This window comes from Branchiostoma lanceolatum, chromosome 6 (assembly GCF_035083965.1).
Source record: "Branchiostoma lanceolatum isolate klBraLanc5 chromosome 6, klBraLanc5.hap2, whole genome shotgun sequence".
Lineage (NCBI taxonomy): Eukaryota > Metazoa > Chordata > Leptocardii > Amphioxiformes > Branchiostomatidae > Branchiostoma > Branchiostoma lanceolatum.
In genome coordinates, this window is record NC_089727.1 from 21,164,307 (window position 1) to 21,185,639 (window position 21,333).

The window sequence follows — 21,333 nt, forward strand, 5'->3', positions numbered from 1 at the left end:
CCTTGATACTTCATTTGGCGTCGTGTGTCGAGCATAAATAGGCACAATTTGATAGTGGCTTTCTGTGAGTTTGGTTTAACAAGCCTGCAGTCTCAGAATGCCGATGTTGATTAGCAACACATTTCCAATCTGAAACCCACTTATTTCCCAACTGACTACGCGCGAGGAGGTCTTATATATTCAAAGGGTTGATAATCACCCCATGTTTTAGAGTATCTTGCTTTGTAAATTCTCTATTCCAAAGTTAGTGTGGAAATCGTTCCCTATGTTTTTGTGTGTGTCTGTGGGTATGTGTGTGTGTTTTGTGGGTGTGGGTGTGTTGTATGTGTGTGTTTGTGTGTGTGTGTGTGTGTGTGTGTTTGTGTGTGTGTGTGTGTTTGTGTGTGTGTGTGTGTGTGTGTGTGTGTGTGTGTGTGATTGTACGCTCGGGCGCGCGTGTGTTTCCTTTTGATAGGAACATAAGGTGGTCCCAGGAAGAAATTGCTGAGAAAAAAATTACACAAAGAGTTCGGAGACCCAACCATTCTAAAAACAAATACTTACAAAGGGACGGTAGTTTGATCGGTAGTTTGATCGGTAGTTTGAACTATATAAAATAGGGGAATAGTTTGAACGGTAGTTTGAACGGTAGTTTGAACTATATAAAATCTGCCTACTAGATAGCCTTGGTATTGTACAGGGCATTCTGCAAACTTTCCCGTTTTTCTTTTTTTTTCAGTCAATGTAATATTATCTTCGCCAAGGCCATGTTTCCCGACATATCTGTGTATGTGTGTTATGGTGTAAGTGTGTGCTTGTGTGTGTGTGTATGCGTGAGTGCGTGTGCTTGTGTGTGTGAGTGTTAACTTTGTTTTTGCGAAATTATATAAAGGTCAGTTTCGTTAGACTGCTAATGAAGACGTCCATCAATTTTACCGCTGCTTTTTAGGTAAATTCAAAATTGTCCTAGTGAGAAATTGAGCAGGGAAAGTCAACCTGCGCATACGGAGACCAAGCCATTGACCAAAAATTCTTACCGAAGGAAGGGGGGCTACACCTTTTTCGGTTGGCTGCACTTGAATAATACCTACCAATTCGATGCAAATATCACACTGTCACACAGGTATGCATATCTTTCTTGTCGTACCCTCCCCCTCTTTTGTGTTAAAGTACTTACAGAAGGGAGGGGGGCTGCACCTTGATCGGTTGGCTGATCTTGAATAATTGTTATCTATCCTATTTAAACACCACACTGCCTTTCATTTATGAATGTCAATTTTGCTCCCCCTCCCCCTGTTCTGAGATAAATTACTTTTTTTTTCTAAATCGGACATTATTCTATTTCATTTAAGTTTTAAGTCAGATTGTGTTTAACAATCAATGATATCTGAAATTAATCTGAGTCAGGGACCTTTAAAGGCTATTGCAGCTAGATAATGATATTGACCTTTTCGATGCAAATATCATACTGTCACACAGGTATGCATGCCTCTCCTACCGTCCCCTCCCTCTCTTTTGAGTTAAAGTACTTAATGAAGGGAGGGGGGCTGCACCTTGATCGGTTGGCTGATCTTGAATAATTGCCATTCATCTGATGTTAACACCATCTAATTTTGGACATTATTCTATTTCGTTCTATTTTAAAGTATCAGATTGTTTTTAACAATCCGTGATATCTAAAATTACCCTGAGTCAGGGACCTCAAAGGCTATTACGACCGGATTATGGTTTGTTACATGACATGAAAACTTGATGTTCTTAGAAAGGTCTATGGACGTATTTTCAGATATAATCACTCTCAAGAATTAGTAAGAAAAATTACTTTTCCATGAAGGTTGGCCTTTGGGTTATACAGTTGTATGATAATTTTACCATAAGAAGAAGACCTCCCCCCCCTCTTCTCTTGAACCAACTGGTTTGACGGCTTACTAATACGAACCATTGTTGTAAAGGGACTTTGTCATTATCAGATACCAAACTGGGAGACGCTCTGTCTAGTCGGGGAAAGTTTTGAGCTACCTGTAAAAAAAGTCACTCAGAAGAGACGTCTAAACAAGACAAGCTTCTACAGTTTCTATATCGCTGTAGTCACTGCATCAAGCGTAAGTTGTGTAGTATTTTACATGCCTTTCTAGTTTATTTCAGACCCGAACGAGTAAAAATCAGAAGGGTTTGATAGTGGCTTTCTGTAAGTTTGGTTTTAACAAGCCTGCGGTCTCAGTTCGCCAATGTTGATTAGCAACACATTTCCAATCTGAAACCCGCTTATTTCCCAACTGATTACGCGCGAGGGGGTCATAAATATTCAAAGGGTTAATAATCACACAATGCTTTCATCTTGTTTTGTAAATTCCCTATTCTAAACTTAGTGTGGAAATCCTTCCCTATATTTGTGTGTGTGTATGTGTGTATGCGTACATGTGTGAATGTGATTATTGTGTATTTGTGTGTGTGTGTTTGTGTATTTGTGTGTGTGTGTTTGTGTCTGTGTGTGTGTATGTGTGTGTATGTGTGTGTGTGTGTGTGTGTGTGTGTTTGTTTGTGTTTGTGTCTGTGTGTGTATGTGTGTTTGTGTGTGTGTGTGTTTGTGTGTGTGTGTGTGTGATGAACATTCCGTGACTATCTGTATGCACCAATTTTCGTGGCCCTTTGGCAGCATCTGATCTTTATAAGGTAATCGTAGAAACAATTATAAAAATTACTGAGAATAAAATCATGCCTCGAGTTCGGAGAACCCAACCATTATAGAAAGAATCTTAAAAAGGGACGATAGCTTCAGCTTGATCTGTAGGTTAAACTGTGTAAAATCTGATTATTAGATATAATAACTTCCCTTCAGTCAAGCATCTATAATTACCACTATGTTCATCCCTTCCACTCCTATTAACTAAATCAGTTAAGAGTTTAAAATATCTTCTGACATTGCTTTAAAGAGTAATGGAAAATTTTGTCAGCGGTGACTAAACTTTCATCACATAGTAAGAAATGTTATGAATGTAGCTTTTATCTTGCGTTTGGGTAATGAACTGAGAAAGGTGTAGCTCCTCACCCTTTTTTAAGGAATGTACTGTGCAAAGGTGTGTGTTACAGGGCATTGTGTTTGCGCGTATTCAGCCATGTACAATTGGCACCGATCATCTTATCAAACATCTGTATAGAATAGGTCAAAGGCAGATAAATTTTATCACGGTTCATATGCCATGTCGTGGCCATACTGATATTGTTATCGGGTTCCGTTGAACTATTATGCTGAAATCGTAGTTAGTAGTTCCTTTAACATGGATACTTAACTTTTTTTGTGGTGTCGTGTGGCGTACTGGTTAGAGCATTGGGCTGTCAGAAAAGGGGCTGTCACCAAGTTATAGGGTAGTAATTGAGGCAAACACAAAACATGAACTATGACACCGCCCCTCCTCTCCTCTTGAACTAACTGGTTTGACGGCTTACTAATACGAGCCATTGTTGCAAAGGGACTCTGTCATTGTCGTCAGAAGTTGGGAGACGCTCTGTCTAGTCGGGGAAAGTTTTGATCTACCTGTAAAAACCTCACTCAGAAGAGACGTCTGAACAAGACAAGCTTCTACAGTTTTGATATCGCTGTGGTCACTGCATCAAGTGTGAGTTGTGTAGTATTTTTCATGCCTTTCTTAATTTTATTTCAGACCCCCTACGAGCAAAAAATCAGCATGGTTTGATAGTGGCTTTCTGTAAGGTTGGTTTTAACAAGCCTGCGGTCTCAAAACGCCAGGGTTGGTTGGCGACACATTTCCAATTTGAAACCCGCTTTTTCCCCAACTGATTAGGGGCGAGGGGTTTTTAAATATTCAAAGGTTTGATAATCTACCCATGCTTTAGATTATCTTGTTTTGTAAACTCCCTATTCTGATCTTAGTGTGGAAATCCTTCCCTATGTTTTGTGTGTGCGTGTGTGTGTGTGTGTGTGTGTGTGTGTGTGTGTGTGTGTGTGTGTATGTATGTCTGTGCGTGTGTGACAAACATTTGGTAACTATCTGTATGCACCAACCTTCGTGGCCCTTGGACAGCAACTGATCCTTATATGGTGGTCCCGGCAAAAATTTCATAATAAATTACTGAGAAAAATTACGCCAACCATCATTAAAAAAAATCTTACAAAGGGACCGGAGCTCCACTTCGATTGGTAGGTTGAACTAGATAAAATCTGCCCATTAGATACATGTATAATTATAGCTTCCCTTCCCCAAGCATTCATAATTACAACTATGTTCAGCACATCCACTCCAGTTAACTAAAATAGTCAATAGTTTATAACAGCTTCTGTGTGTGTGTGCGTGCGTGTGTGTGTGTGTGTGTGTGTGTGTCTGCCTGTGTTTGTTTTTTATGTATACGGCGAAATTCTTAAACGCAGTTTTCGTTTTACCGGCCAAGACAGAAATTCTGGAGGGAGGAGGGCTGCACCTTGATCGGTTGGCTGCTCTTGAATAATTGTTATCTATCCGATGTAAACACCACACTGCCTTACAGGTATGAATGCAAATTTTGCCTCCCGCTCCCCCTGTTCTGAGTTAAATTACTTTAAAGTTTAAAATAAAATTCGGACATTATTCTATTTCATTTAAGTTTCAAGTCAGATTGTGTTAAACAATCCGTGATATCTAAGATTAACCTGAGTCGGGGACCTCAACGGCTATTGCGGCCGGATAATGTTTTGTTCCATGACATGAAAACTTGATGTTCTGAGAGAGGTCCATGGGAGCATGTTCAGATAAAATCACTCTCAAGAATTAGGTAGAAAAATTACCTTTCCATAATAGTATGCCTTGGGGGTAATACAGTTCTATAAGAATTTTAGAAATTAGAAGGACAACTACAACGTACCGATATTCTGGCATTTGCAAGTAGTGTTGATTTCCGAACTTGCGACAAGCCCAAAACATGACCTTCGTCACTGCCCCTCCTCTATTTGGGGAAATAACAAGTTGAACGACTTGCCTACGTTAGTTATTGTTCAATCTAAGCTCTACAATTGGCATACACGTAGGGGCTACGAATACAGGCGGTTTCACTAGTCTGGCTTCAATTTTGACCTTTGCCTACCGTGCTGAGAACACGTGTTTTTTACAAGGCACGCTTTTACTGTTTGGATATGGCCTGTAGTGAATGATACAAGAGTGAGTTGGATAATTTTCACCCAGTTCTCGTTTCATTTCAGATCCTGGACGAATAAAATGTCTAACGTTTAGACGTTCAGGCTGGTGTGTGTGTCTTTGTGTGTGTGTGTGTGTGTGTGTGCGTGTGTGTTTGACGTAAATCTTCTGGCGCAATGTTTGTATTTTCAAAACAGTTGCAGTTAGAAATTCTGCTAGGGACCTTTGTTTGAAAAAAACCGAGACCTGTGGTCAGTCCAATCTGAGTGAAACAGTTCTGTCGTTGACCAGCATTTCCTCTCAAGCAGCTTTGAAGGCGTCTTCATACCTCCTTCCCAGTGATGATCTTCTTATTTAGTCAAATTCTAATCATCTCCACGTCCTATTGTTCATTGCGTTCGTTTTCAGTGCCGTTACTGTCAATGTCGTCACTTTCCTATTGTAGAGGTAGTCCGGAGGAGATAACTTTGTTTCTTTTTTTGTCCAGGATAAAAGGAATCAAACATGAAGGTTGTTGGTGTCATCGTGCTTGGATGTGTGGCACTCCTTTTTTCTTCTAGTTCAGGTAAGCTTCAAACATTTCAAATCATCTAATCTCTGTCAAAACTACACGTACATGACTTGTGTTAAGTTCAATCAAATATTTTTGTTGTACAATAAAAAATGTAACGTATACGTCAAGGGTACATAATAATATATGTGAGAATGTACAATCTCGGCCTCAACAGGAAAAAAGGCCTACGTGTTAAACTTTTCACCACGTGGGTTTCTGCCCCGACACTCCAACAAAACATCATCAGCTCCCGTTTTCATACAATCCTGTCTTGACATTGTCTGAACAATCTGGCAAACGATTATTGTAATAGCTATTAATTTAATTTTTGAAACATTCTAGATTCTAGATAAAGGAACTTTGAAACATTTATTACTCAGGCTTTTTTGTCATTATACGCTCGTATGTTCCCTTGCTGATCAGGTTGCAAGGCAATAAATGCAGTACAAGACGAACATTAATAATTTTTCATTACCCATCAATTTTTATAGAATAACGAAATGATCACGAATTATGTTTTCAAAGTTTTTCAACGTTGAAGAAAGGTTTTAATATTGATATCATTTCTTAAAGATTACTCTATAATTCTATTTTAACTCTATTATCCACACATTCCATTTATCATCACTTCATAGCAGCAAACTGAGCTCAAGAACTCGTGAAGGTTTTCAATACATTTAACTTATTGTCGTTATCCTGTTTCAGCTGTCGACAGTGACCAAAAGCAGGCGGAAGTGGTCGACAACCTCGAGAAGAGTATTCTCCAGATTTTACAGGAAGGTAACCAATAATTCCGATAACAAAAAAAGTCTATGGTTTTCGGCATCGTCTTGCACGGATCACTGCTTATTATCAGAAATTAAGTTCATGCAACGAACACTGGATTCTTGGACATTGTTAAGGTTGTATCAAATTAACGTCCGCTGCATACGAAATCTTAACAGACCGACATATTTGGAAACTATATAGCAAATGATACGTATTCTTATCGATGCGAGTGTTATTTATTCTAACTACTTAACTGAAGGATGATAGACATATCTGGCTATCAGAAGACAAAAACATAAGCTGATCCAATTTTGGAAAATGTTGAATGGTTTCGTACCACAGTACTTACAAGACCTTATCCCACCACGTGTTTGTGACATTGTCCCATACAATCTCCGTGCCAACCAGAATTTCACTTCCATTGTTTGTAAAACTGACAAGTATTAAAAAATCTTTCTTGCCATCAACTATTCACTTGTGGAATGAACTGCCCTCTAATGTCCAAGCACGATCAACGTTTATAAAAAGGAACTGGACTCACATTTCAACAGACCGATTAAACATCCACACTTCTCTCATGGCCAAAGACATTATGCAGTTCATCTTACAAGGCTTCGTTTAAATTTCAGTCAGTTAAACCACCACCTTTTTCTACACCATTGTATAGATTGTATAAATGTGGCCATTATAGTGAAACAACTGAACATTATCTCCTACACTGTAAACTTTATACCACTCAAAGAAGTACCATGTTATCATCTCTTTCCAACATAACCGACCTTCAACAACTTAACGACAGCTCACTATGTTCTATTCTGTTACGCGGTTCCACATCACTCTCATACTTACAAAACTGTAATATACTCGACATAGTTCATACTTACATCCATTGTACAGGCAGATTCACTTAGTGATTGATACCAATTTGAACTGTCTATTGTTAATTTTCTTTGATCCATTTTGTATTTATGCATGTCATTATGTCTCTTTGTTGTATGTGTTGAGTAGAAGGCTTCATATAAGCAATCGCTTCCTGCCTAATACTCTATAAACATATACGAATAAAATAAAATATCTGTCCTCAATTGGTAAAACAATTAACACTTATTTTTGTCTATTTTTGAAAGTGTGCCCCTTACGTAAAACCTATTCTGCTTCTGCTGACTGTTGTTGTTATTGTCACACGCATCTCCCACAAATCTGACTTTTACCTTGTATCGAGGGAAGAGTTTCAAAATAGCATACGTTTAATGCAATGTGTGCATGCTGAAAGCTAGTATAATAGTAAAGACTAGTAAACAGCTGAGAAGTGGCAAACTTGCGATAAACACTTTACTTTTCTATGAACCTTAATTTAGATATTAGACTAATCACATGTCTGTTACATATAGTTGGTGACAAGGAGGAGCAAAAGGATCGTGAGAGGTTGTACGGTAAGGGAAATATATATGTTTTAGACATAAAATACGTAAATGAGGTGCTCAATTTTATAACACGCATTCCCTTATATTCATATTTCCTAAAGCTACCTACATTCACTCGTTCACTCACTCACTCACTCACTCACTCACTCACTCACTCATTCACTCACTTACTCATTCAGCCACAAGGGCAGCATAGCGTTAAGCAAGAGTTCTCTACTGCTTTACCGTAATATAAATATGAAGTTCCTGCTTAAATTATGCAAATTGATCCTCATTATCATAGCGCGAATTCAGTTGTATTCACCTTTCCATAAGATACACTTTCACTATGACATCCCTAGCATTTACCGTAAGGAAAATATTAGTTTCTTCATAAATTGGGCAATTGAGGTCCACATTGGTATAACACACATTCCGTCGTATTCACATGTCCGTCACTAATGATGGGCTTTATAAATGTAAACAAGTTGCATCGTTTGTTTATACAATCCAACAGAATGAAGTGCATTTTCTATGCTTTTCCAGATTTGCCAGTAAACTGCCACTGGTACGGTACAGCTCCGTTCTGCGATGGCTCCTGCCCCGAAGGGAAAGGAGCCGTGGAAATTGACAAGTGCGGGGACGGAGCATGCTGCTGGACGGGCAGAAAATGGAAGTGCTGTGACGATGACTAATGCGGGTTCGTTAATAAGGGAAGACAGCGGTCTGTAAAGTCTCATTTGTCGACAATTAGGCGAAGCACCGGCATGTCTTTTAGCGGGTCGGGGCTGTTGATGCAGATATAGAGTTTTATCTTAATCATAAAGATGCAATTAAACTGAAAAGTCCAAAAATGATTCAACTCACTGTTTCTATCTATCAGCCACCTTATATCTGCTCGATTGCCTGTCGCTGATGCTCAATCGCTGTGTTGTTTGCAATTTGAGGCATTTGCAAATTATAGTTCCTCACATTTAACACTTTACTTCAATTACCTTTGATATAGTTTGATACAGCTTTTTATCACCACGTATTCAGATAAAGGCACAAAATGGCCCTTTTAATGGCAGATTGTTTCCCTTAATGATTACAACAAGTTTGCCATAGGACTTGAAGATGTGCAAATAGAATATTTGCTGTTTAGTATCATTTATTTAGCTAATGGCACACAATGTCCTTCTGATGACATATTGTTTCCTTTAATGTTTACAACAAGTCTGCCATAGGAGTTGACGATGTGCTAATATGTTATAGTTTTTTTCGCTTTGTATAATCTACAAACAAGAACCTCATGTCTTTGAAACAGAATCATCGTGTATCTTAAAGACAAGTTGTTACTCCACCACAGCTGTCTTAAAACATGTGTAAAATCTGTATCAAAGCATAGATGCTTTTTTGTGGCAATTTGACCATGTTTCAGCAAGTATATATTATCCATAGGTAACGTTAAGTGAGAGTTAAATCTCGGTCTGTACGATTGAAAGCCTAACAACACAAAAGTAAAGAATGTAAAGTTTGTAGTACAAACTTTGTACCATCTAAAGACCTAAGGTAGAGCATATTATCTGGTTCTTACCTTAGAGTTAAGACCTGTATATAATACTTGATGAACTATGTTTTAATACAGGTAACATAAAAAAAACACCGCATTGTTTTTTTTTCTTCTGCTGCTGGTAAAACTTTCATCTGTACATCAATGATGTCAGCAGATTTATAAGATCATATTTTTCCAAGATGAATGGATGATGATTATGTTGAAGAACTTGTAATGCGTAAAGAATTTGAGATATAGAATCTATGCTAACTGATCAAATGAGTTCATTATGATACAATCATCTATAGGTTTTAACTAGCAACGCACTAAGTTGTGACAATGTGGTTATAGTAACGATCATGCGAAGGAAAACCTCTGAAGCAGTAAATTGCTGGTTGAGTTACATCTGGTAAGTTCCAATGCCAAGAAGAAAAAACAATTGGAACCACTGTTAATATAAAGTCTCTAAACTTAAGCAGGCACCAACACTGCTATATCTGCTGTCTGTCATTGTGACTGGCGATGTTAAGGAAGTTAAACATTTATTCTTGTTCTTTTTTCATTTATTCTAATAAAGCTTGAATAGTTGCAATTGAATGGCATCTGTGTTTTTTAAAGTTGTTTGCCTGTGTAACAGCGTGTATGTGTGCTTATATTAGCATGAGACATATAAACGTCTAAATGGCGCATGACTGCCAAATATACAGAAAAAGACATAACCCCCAAAAAGGCTGTCTCAGTAGTTATTAAAGGATTGGAGGCCGACAACATTCTCACCGATGCCTCAATTATGTAACATTATATTTTTTCTCATGTACAAACGGTTTGGTGCAGCAATGTTCACTAGAACTGCCATTGTTTTGCTTCAACGGACGGCAAAGAGGAAAGCACTTTGCTCAGTCAGCACCGACTGTTTCATAAAGGGCGATAGACTATATTTTCCGAACGTCGCGTCGTGTGGCGTAATGGATAGAACATCCGACTGTCAAACAAGGGGACCCGAGTTCGAACCCGGCCAGCCCCCAACATGTCTGAACATGCGCCCCGACGTTGTGTCCTTGGGAAAGGCACTTAACACGACTTTCCACACTCAAGTGTAAATGAGTACCTAGCTCATCTAGGGTTAGGCACGTTATATGGAGGTCCCGTGTTTTGGGAGAGCGACACCTTGAGCACGTCAAAGAACCCAACACACCTTTCGACAAAGAGTAGGGGCATGCCCCGGTGTGCGATGGTCCAAACCTTACAGTCCGGTCTGGGTTGACATCTGGAAAAGGTAATAGTTCCCCTGTTATGTCAATACTTCAAAAAATGTGGAAAATCTGAATAAATAAATAAATGTGAGTCTGTTTTAAGCAATGTCGCTATTTGGTAGCGCATTTCACAAAAGAGGATGAATGCCACAAAAACCTAAAAAGAAATGATGACATTTGTCTAGAAATGTTTTTGTGAGTGACAGCATTAGGAACAACTTCGAGTAGATACTCTTGTTTGAGTAATCAGCATACGTGTTTCTGTCTGAGTCTCGGTGTATTACAGTTAAGGCCACAGCAAGTAAATTTTATGGATGGCATCCTCCACAGGCTCCAAATTAATGAGATGGGGCGAAAAAAAACAAGGCGCCCCCCCCCCAAAAAAAAAGATTCCTATATTTTCAAATTTTGAGATCATAATTCTTGTTAAACAAGAATTGAGGCGACGAAATAAGATATCATGACCAACAGGTCTTTTTGTCCTGCATTCATTTTTTTAATGTAAAACCTCCTTGATTCAACAGTAAACATGTCCTTGTAGATTTGTATACATCTCAATAGACTAACTTCAACAAATGCAGAAATGAGCTTGCTGTGCCATTAAGCAACTACACTGGGTATTCATATGCGATGAAATACCTTGTGTCCTTACTAAAATAAATGCAGAATAATATGGTAAAAAAATATAATATGGTAAAAAAAAAGTGTTAAGCACTGTACTTAGGAAGAGTAGTTTGGTTGGGTATAAACAACTGAACAGAGGAAAGGAAAACTCACTGGCACACCTGGTTCGTAAATCTTATATCAACTGCTGTAGTAATAGCCTCCATCTTCATGGATCGAAAGCGTCACCTAGCAATGTTAACTATAAGTACAGTTGTTCACGGGAAATGTTGCAATTTTGAAGGTAACGTAAGGGTTTAGGCTATTTTCTTTTGAAAGATTTTAGCCGTGTTTAGAGTGTCCAGTATACTCTAGAATAAGTGCAGTTTGGAACTGATTTGTTCTAACCCAGTAGAGATACTTTAAGCCTTCAGAAATTCAATAACAGTCGGTAGATGGACACTTTAGAGGTCAGACAACGCTGCCAATGTGAGTTTTTCTTGGACTAAACCCAAGGTATGTAACATTCTTCTTCTTTTTTTCCATATAAGACCATGTTGATTTGATCATATAGATGTCGTCCTCCTTTATTCCTTAATCTTTTTTGGGAGAAAGGACGAGAAATTATGGGGTCGTGGATGTCATCCATATAAACAAATCAACATGGCCTTATATCGATACGGGGACTGGGTTGTCTTCAGAATGTAACGCTTACACGGTAATTAGCATGCTATTCAAACATATTACAACTGCCAAATCGCTTTTGCTCACTTTAGTCAACGTTACAAAGACAAGTGAGACCTATATACAAGATAATAATCTTAAATACGAGAAGACGGCCTTAATCGATTACGTTCTTGGAACTATGAAAGCGAAGTTTCTTTAATAGAAGATAAATGCAGTTCCCGTACGAATCCCCAGGCGACGCTTTTGATCCATTGATATGAAAATTGTGCATGGCCTGACACCGAAGTACCTAATACATAGATATGATTCCCTCTGTAATTTCTAAAACTACTCCCTATGAATTGAGAAAAGGGCATAATTTTAGGTTTTTGAAACAGGTTGCTAAAAGATTAGTCTGTGTAACGCAAACTCCAGCTGTCCGGGGGTTTCTCTCCCCTCCCCGCGGAGTTTGTGCTCTGGTTGCTCTAAGCTGGGAGAACTGTTATCAAAAATAGTAACACCAATCAGAGGCCAGGATTTCAGCTAGGCTCCCATTGCCATAGAAACCACCTAGTTATCCTGTCTGTAAGCTGTCACAACTGGCACCACAGGCAGACGGGGAGGAAAGGATGGGAAATGAGATCCAGATGTTGTGAGGGTGAGCAATGAGATGTATCCAAGCCGGTTAAAGGGGATTTTGAACCTCTTTGGTCTATCTGTTCCTTTAGAGGCAGACAATGTTAGTTTTTCCCACATCAATAACCAAGTTTGAAAATCAAACAAGGAAAGACTTGACTGCCGAAAAATGTCCAAAGTACAGAGAAACGGTCTGTGAAAATCTCTTCCTACCACATGCAGATCAGACATCTGCAGCTGTCAATCACTGGATAGCAACAGCAATGGATCCTTAGCAACTAGAGTCTGCCCTGGGCAGGCAGCTCTGTGGGCTGATGACGGCTGCATAAATTATCCATATTTAGAAAGGAGGATTCCCTTGAGTTAGCCGCCCTAGCTATCAAGCTCTTGGGTTGCGAGGCGGTTACAGGGCCTAGGGCGGCGAGCGGTCACAGGAGGCTTGATTGAATTCAGGCTACTAAAAGATTAAGTTATTACTTTTATCTCTTATTGTATTAGTTACCGTTTGCCCCCTGTGTAATTCCATTCGGAACTAACTCAGAAAACCACACTCCCTTAGGGCCTTTTTCCTGCTTCGTATAGGTCAGTGTCTTATATCAAAGTCGTTTTATACCCTTCATAGCCGGCTTTCTGGGCTTTTTTGGTGCTTTAATTGATAACTTATTTTTGTACTGGGCCGTTTGTGCGGCCAGCCCGTAACCATCAGGCGCACAGAAAAAATGCTAATTGGGACTTAATTTGCATTACTAATGAGGAAAATCTATATTTGCAGTGTTTAACATTTTAACACTCAAATTCATGTAACATATTTTTTCTCTGTTGTCCTTGTAACGGCCACAAGAGGTTGTATTTTTTCGACGCAGGCTTATTTCGTCACCTTATTACTTTTATAAACAATGTGTCTGACAATGATGAACTGCATCTTGGATTCAGATGATCGCCATCTATACGTACCCTCTTTCTTTAATTTCAAATCATAACTACTCAATCGAAGACTCAAAGCGCTTTTAGCTTTGGATCACTGACAAACATGTCCGCCAAATAGACATCGAAGTCAAAGCATGCACTCCATTCCCTGTACTTATATCATATATAATCGGTTCAGTAATCGGTTTAGTGACATTTTGGCACCAAAAAGGCAAGATTTTCAAAATGCGGGACTGAATGCGAAATTGCGAATTTTGTTTCATCCCGAAGTAAAAAAAAAGTAATAATAATCTGCGATCGGGCTTTATACCTAGTACCTTTCTCCTTAGAGATAAGGTGGACTAACTTAATGTTTATTGAGTGTCTTTATTCTGTACTTTAAATACATTGTGCTTTGGTTTGTTTGTCTATGTGTATTGTGTGTGTGTATGTGTGTGTGTGTGTGTGTGTGTGTGTGTGTGTTTGTGTGTGTGTGTGTGTGTGTGTGTGTGTGTGCGTACTGCTCGAGATTCCCTTACAGCTAAGATTAAGCTAGCAACATATTTTGCATAAATTTTAAGGCATTTTCACGAATCTTGACGGTGCCGAGATCTGACTATTGAACAAAACATTCTAACAGAAGGGAGGGGAGCTGCAACTTGATTGAATGATCAACCTGAATTCGTGGTTGGTGCTGCTCCAGTCTTTCAGAAGGGACGAAGAAAGGGGGTCTCGTGTTCGTGGAGGGGCCTCAATAGCATTAACGGGGAAGGCCTAGGAAACCCTCCCTAGCACTGACAAAAATGACTTTTACGTGACGTATACGCGCCACTACAAGGTCCGAATGTACAAACGAACGAAGGAATAGTTATGGGATATCCAGAGAAGGCCTAGAACATGTAAATCGTAGCCCACCCTCCACATATTTGGGCCAGTACCGTGAATTAACTGATTTTTGTTTCTGGATCATATCTTAAAAGAGAATTGAAATACAATTCTTGACAAATTTTCTCTCTCTTTTACCTGCGCCTATCATGGTTTTGGTAGGGCTCATGATCAACTCAGTGGTGGAGGGGGCATACGCAACTGTTCACAGAGTTCGGCAAAATGAGGAATATGTTTGCCAATGTCGAGAGGGATTTAGGTTGAAAGGCTGTAAATGGGGTTTTCACTTGCAATCTTTAAATAATGTATGTAATTACTTCGTGTGTATAATCAAGCGGCGTTACCCCATGAAACAACAAAAATCACGATGCGAAAACGAGTTAACCAAGGGGTCAGAATGATGTCTCTTTCTTCTCCCTAATTATGTAAGAAAATGCATTATTTTGAGGGAGAAATTATAATAATAATATCCTTTATTGTATGTTCATGCCCTATCACGGGCTAAGTACAGGGATATGGATACAAAATACATGGTTATGTTCATATGATGACGCTGACAGGATTTCTATAATTAATCTAAAACAATGGTTCTTAAAATACTCTACTATGATATCGGTATAGAACTACAGGCAGATATTTTTGTTGAAAAAGATCAAAGAGTGCTGCTGTCCCCCACAAAACGACACGTTGCCATATTTCTGCATACAGCACTACCTACGATTACTCATATTTCACGATCCCATCGCCATTTTTAAAAATGACCCCGTGACCGCTAATCCACGCGATAACGAGGCTATGATGTGCTCACAGCATGGCTACGTGTTTCATGAGCCCCACTTCGAACTCAGAGTCAGAGTAAATTTTGTTGCAACAATGAGGTTGTGTATTCCATAATCAACTTATGTCCAGTGTTGTACACCTTGATATGCATATGGCAACAATAGCAAGAAGCAACGTCTTGCCATGCTTTGGAATACTACCCTTTAATATTTGTTATCATCCACGGGCATATGTAAGACATTAGGATGTTCAATTCGTTGTCTACTACATGCACATTAGGATGTAGGTCCTGAGCATATCCCACACGTCCAAGATGGCGACGTTCAAATCTCCCAGAATACCCCTTATTTCCTGGTTCAACTGGTCTGCCAGCCAGTCTGACGCCTGTATGACTTCCCTGTAGTGACGATGGTGCCGTGTGTTGCACGTCTTCACGATCACTGTGGTTTCGGGATATTTTTTGTGGTGCTCTTGTATCGCGGACCTTACTTCGTACATGCGGGAGCTGTAGACATGTTTGGGTTCGGCTGTGAATCGAAGTGTGCACACAAACTCAACACAAGCACCACATTTGTACCACCTACCATCTTCTTGACGTCTATAGGAACACCAGCGTGACTCAGGTTTCTAAATTGCCACCATTTCGAAGCTTGGAAAGGAAAAGTGTGGAACACGAATGTGGCTAAAATCTGGCCTTTGGCGTTAGTGTCGTGTCTAGCATGTTGGTTTCCTTTCCCTGTCCGCAGAACCTTTTTTTCCCAACAACACACTATAAGCACTTAATCAATCTTGATTCGGCAACAAGTTTCATATGCATCAATAACAGCTTCTGTCGCCAAAGAATTTGCACTATGATGAATTTTGGACCATCGTGAACTTTGGAAGCAGTAGTAGTCATCTGTGATAATAAAGCACGTAATGCTTTTTCTGTGACATTTACAACCTGTTAGCTACTCGGCAACAGCTGCTGTTTTTGCGTACTAGAAATGAGAAGCCCCAAACAACAATGGTGTGTTGTTCAGGCGTGGATACAATAAATGCAAAAGATAGCAGTATTTATCTGGATTAAATTAGCATTGCTCCACTCCACTTGAAGGTTATGGTTACAGGTTACAAAAATAGGTCTGGAACAGCATCCCTTCCGACATTATAGTCAATTACATTTTGTTTAAAGGAGACAAAATCGAGTCACCGAGAATGAGGACGGATCCACGTGCACAGGCTGTAGTAATTTTTATTATCTCCATGAAAAATGGAGATATTGTTTTTGGTGTGTTTGTGTGTGTGTGTGTTTGTGTTTCCGAACTATTGTAGTCATCATAACTCAAGAACCTCTGGATGGATTACGATGATATTTGATATGTGGGCAGGTGTTGTGAAGCCGAAATTCAAGGAAAATTTTGGGCCCCCTGGTATGTGACCTTGGTACTGCATCAGAAATTCCATTTTTGTATCTCTTGACCTGGACGTGCTATGGTCTTGATTTTTTGGTGGCAGATAGCTTGTGGTGTAATGAAGACATGGTGTGGGTTTGGGCCCCCTAGCAACTTGCTCTGGAACTGCAGGGGAGTTATCGTAAAAATCTTCTAAGGAGAATAACTGAACAAAGGAACGATGGGTTTCCATGATATTTAGTATACAGGTAGCTTAGACAGAGATGTACACGATGAAGTGCAAATTATGTTAATTAGGACTTCATTTGCATATCTAATAAGGTTAATCTATATTTGCAGTGTTTTCCACTATCAGACTCAAATACATGTAACGTATGTAGTTTATGGAAAGTCAACAGATACCAATTATGCAATAAATTCATAATTTGCATAATTAATGCAAAACACCATCTCTCATCTAATTTTAAAATTATAGGTCCGTCAATATGATACTTAGTATGCAGGTAGCTTAGACAGAGATATACATAATGCAGTGCAAATTATTCTAATTGTGACTTAATTTGCATAGCTAATGAGGAAAATCTATATTTGCAGTGTTTTCCATTATCAGACTCAAATACATGTAACATATATAGTTTATGGAAAGTGGAGCATCAACAGATACCAATTATGCAAATTAATTCCTAATTTGCATAATAAATGCAAAAACACCATATTTCATCTAATTGGAAAATTGCAGGACTGTCAATATTGCAACATGTGTAAGTTAGATTAAGGTTTTTTATGACCAAGCATATATTATGCAAATGTGTAAGTCATGAATAGAATTGTTCATGGAGATATGAGGTCGTGGAACTCTTGTTGGGTTAGATTTCTATAGCAACTAAAGGAGGCTGACACATGCACTTCGTGGGCTGAATGTCCTGCGGGGCTCTCGCGTCGACCTTCCACGGCTTAGGCGGGATCAGCTCCACCAAGACCAGCGAGCCGTCCTCGTCTAGCTTTGGAACTAGAACAACATGGCATAATGTTACCTGGTTAAAAAAAAAACTATATAGGTAATAGGAAAGGAGTCCACACGCTTAATGTGCGGTGAAAACAATGACCACTGGGGCGGCAGATTGCTAATGCTTAGCGACAAGAATCTCATTAAAGGTCAAATAACTTTCATTGATAAAGATGTGCATGTTGTAAGTTTTGTGTGTTCTACTTTCTTTGGACCTATAAGGTCATGACTCATATTCGAATTATTAAGTCAAAGGTCACATTTTATATACATTTTTTGTCACTCAAGGGTGTCGATCCGGTGGATGGAAAGGGGGCATTCGAATGTAGAAGCATGTGTCGTTAATTGTTAGTGTCAGAACTACTTGAACCAGTTGATAAAAGAGATACTAGTGTAAAGCTGAGTCGCACCTAACCTCTCCTGGCTGAAGCTGTCTGGGTGACGTACATTATAATGGAGCAGTCCAATTTCAAACCGTGCGTGGCGCATCGTAGAACGCTGGAGACCGTACACCTAGTAAAAACCCCGCGTTCGGACAGCTCCTGTCTTTTGTTACACATAGCTCTTCACTCGCTTGACGTTCAGCTTTCACAGTCTGACACAATTACATAGATAATCGTATCTATGGGTCCCTTCAATGAAAGCAAAAACATAATTCATTTTCTGATGCTGCGCGCAAGGACAAACTCTTTGTCTCACCCAGAACACGGGAGCGTGTAAGATCATACATACATATGACGCAATTTGTAATGAGTAAAGTTGTATAACGTGTTCTTGAACCTGCAGCAAGGGTCTTCAACATCTTGTACAAACTTGCCGCCCTGATGTTTACAGATGTTGCGGCAGGCCTTGTGCGGGTTCTCCTCTGGGTTCATTGGATCCTGTTAGGCGTGATCACATGCTATGGTCAAGGGTTGTCCTGGAATTTTGCAAATGTATAAAACAAACGATTTGGCAAAATATCCATACATGTTACTAGTACTAATTTCTCACGATTTCATCATAAACGAATGATGATAAGTTATTGGATATTACATGTAATGGAGATTAACTGCCTTTAGGTTAGCAGATCTTTCGGTTGGCAAGACAGTATCCGTGGGCCGTGAGTGTCCCCGGGTTGGTCCTGGGCACTGTTTCATCCATGGACACTGTCTTGTCAACCGAAAGACCAGCATCTTTACCTTACTTAGCCAAGTTCTTCTTATCTTCCAGTTAGCAGAGGGCACGGTGAAACATGTGGGCCAATGATAATAAACCTTGCCAACACGAAACGTTGCCTGGACTAATCTGAAACTTATCAGGACTTACCTGAAACTGTTTTTTTTTTCTTTTGTATTTCAAACAAGTATGTTCACCGTAATTGTCCTATGTCAACTATATGTTTATTTAGCGGATGTTCCGTGTAAGAAATCACGAAATCGCCGGCATACCCGCGCGTGGGGCCGTGGCGGGTTCTAGCCCGTGGCCGTGGTGTTGACGCGTGCGGGGCGTCGTCTCGGGGTCGTGTATAACATCATGAAATCGCCGGCATACGCACCCAGGCGCGTGGGGTCGTGGCGGGCCCGAGGCCGTGGCGTTGCCGTGTGGGACGTCGTCTCGGATTGGTGGTACTACACTTACTACAGTAAACTACACTAACTACAGCCCAAAATCTTGTAGTCGGTTTCTTTTTGCCCTCTGAGCACACGCTAATACACTTACTACATCGATCTACAGCCAGGCTGTAGTAGGTGTAGTTGGGATTTTTGGTACTACACTTACTACAGAAACTACACTAACCACAGCCCAAAATCTTGCAGCGGAACTGTACATGTCCCCACAGCGCTAATTTTGAACCGGTGGGTATGATTCCTCCAGCCGCCAAATAACACGGTTTTACACTACCCCGACACCTTGCATCTCACCGCAGCGGTGAAAGGCCTGCTACTGTCTCGGACTAAGCCCGACACGGCCCCACGCGCCTGGGTGCGTATGCCGGCGATTTCGTGATGTCTTACACAGAACAACCGCCGTTTATTTGTTAGACTTTTCTTGAGACCTGTCTTAAAATCTAATCATGTTTGTTTTGTTCCCGTTCCCATTTGAACCTAATTTTGTTCAGTGGTGCGATTGATTTGACATGTCAATTTGCTTAAGTGCGGTACCATTATATACTGTATTGTGTTGTATGAAAGAGCGAGACACGTTTCGGTGCACTCAGGTACACAGACTTAATCTTCTCTTTTAAATACTCATGATGCTGTCTCGAAAAATATGACGTGAGATCATGACCATCGCAAAACATCTTACTCTGCTAAAACACTGTTTTAAAGTCCTTGCTTAGCTCACTGGTAACTGCGCTCTAGATGACTTTTGTCCAACATGTCAACATACACTCTGTATCAATTCAACTGTTTTACTGAAAAGTTGCGATGTTCTGCTACAGTCAGGTCGTAGATTCTATGTCATGGGCGACACAAGGATCTAGCGTTATGATCACCTTGTAGATGACAAAGCTGTAAGCTTCCCTGCAGATAAGATTGATTCCCAAGCTCAGAGCGGTGGCTTCACGGAGAGTTAACCGCAGGACTTCCACACTTCTCTGTTCCATCTTCACTCTGCACGATACACGGGGGATTCCTGAGTCAGTGCAGACACAAACTAGAGTTCCAAGACCTCATATCTTCGTCAAATAATTGTACCGAATGATGCAAGTACCGAATTCCCGCCATTTACCAATATGGCATTACATAGCCGTTTTGCCAACAATCATTCAATTTAAGTCTTTATTTGCTTTAATGATATTTAGTAATATTCCCCTCTTTTCCAGTGGCTTAACATGCCAAATGTTTCAAAGTCCTCTGATGGAATGGCAAGGTAATAAGATACGCAATAAAACTGTAACTCAAGCAACTGGATAGATTTTCGAAACACAGTGAATTAATATTGGACACACGCACACACACACACACAAACACACGCACTCTCTCCCTCTCTCACACACACACACAAATACTCACACACACACATACACAAAAAAACTCTTTCTCTCTCTCACACACACACAAACACACACACAAACATACACACACTCACTCACTGTTTTAATATAACCTTGACCTCTGTGATGAGGGATAATTGTGGTGTGAACGAGGACAAGTCTAACTGGTGGACATAGCTGTATGGTCATTCGTATGCCTCCATGCATCATTCTTATCAAATCTTCAGTCAGACATCCCAAAAAAAAATGAGAAGAAAAAGATGGCGACTCGAGAAGAAGTCGTAAAATTCCCCTGCAGCGCCACCACAATAATTCCCTTTGAATATTCCATGAGCCACTCGGAGTGTTGCCATATGCAGCACTGGCCTTCAATCCTCATGTGCACATCTGGAGAAACATCATAGTACATGGCACACACAGACGTACAGACTTTCCAACGGACCTGTAAAGTCAATGTGCATGCTAGTATGGTAAAATTAACGCAAAATATGAATGTTTTGTCACTGTACTTATTTCCACTTGACGGATTATCATTTTCTGCCTTCCTTCTTTGCTACCTTGCCCCCCCCCCCCAACGACCTGGATGTCAAGGGACTAGGTAGGTAGGTATGCATTCCTTCCTTCCTACCCGTCTGTAGGAAATATGATTTGTTATTCAGGCCATAAATTGGCACTTCTAGTCAACGCCCAGAAAGGGCAGTGTGATTATGGTAGGGCGGCAGAACCAAACTTGCAGACAAAATATATCCAAAAAACAATCCAGTAACATTTACAATGAATCTTTAGCAAAAAAGGTGTTTGCTAAGTAGTAAAAGCATGTATGCATAAATAACAATAGCGTTATTTCCCTTTTTTGCTGTT

General features: G+C 39.9%; 1 long non-coding RNA gene across 1 annotated transcript; it reads left to right on the forward strand.

Annotated features, from left to right (window-relative positions):
- Positions 1-1,933: 1,933 nt before the first annotated feature.
- LOC136437013 (uncharacterized) lies at positions 1,934-7,850 on the forward strand. Its single transcript, XR_010756139.1, has 4 exons — positions 1,934-2,081; positions 5,593-5,670; positions 6,364-6,438; positions 7,818-7,850. It is a non-coding gene; the product is annotated as an uncharacterized lncRNA (long non-coding RNA).
- Positions 7,851-21,333: the final 13,483 nt, after the last annotated feature.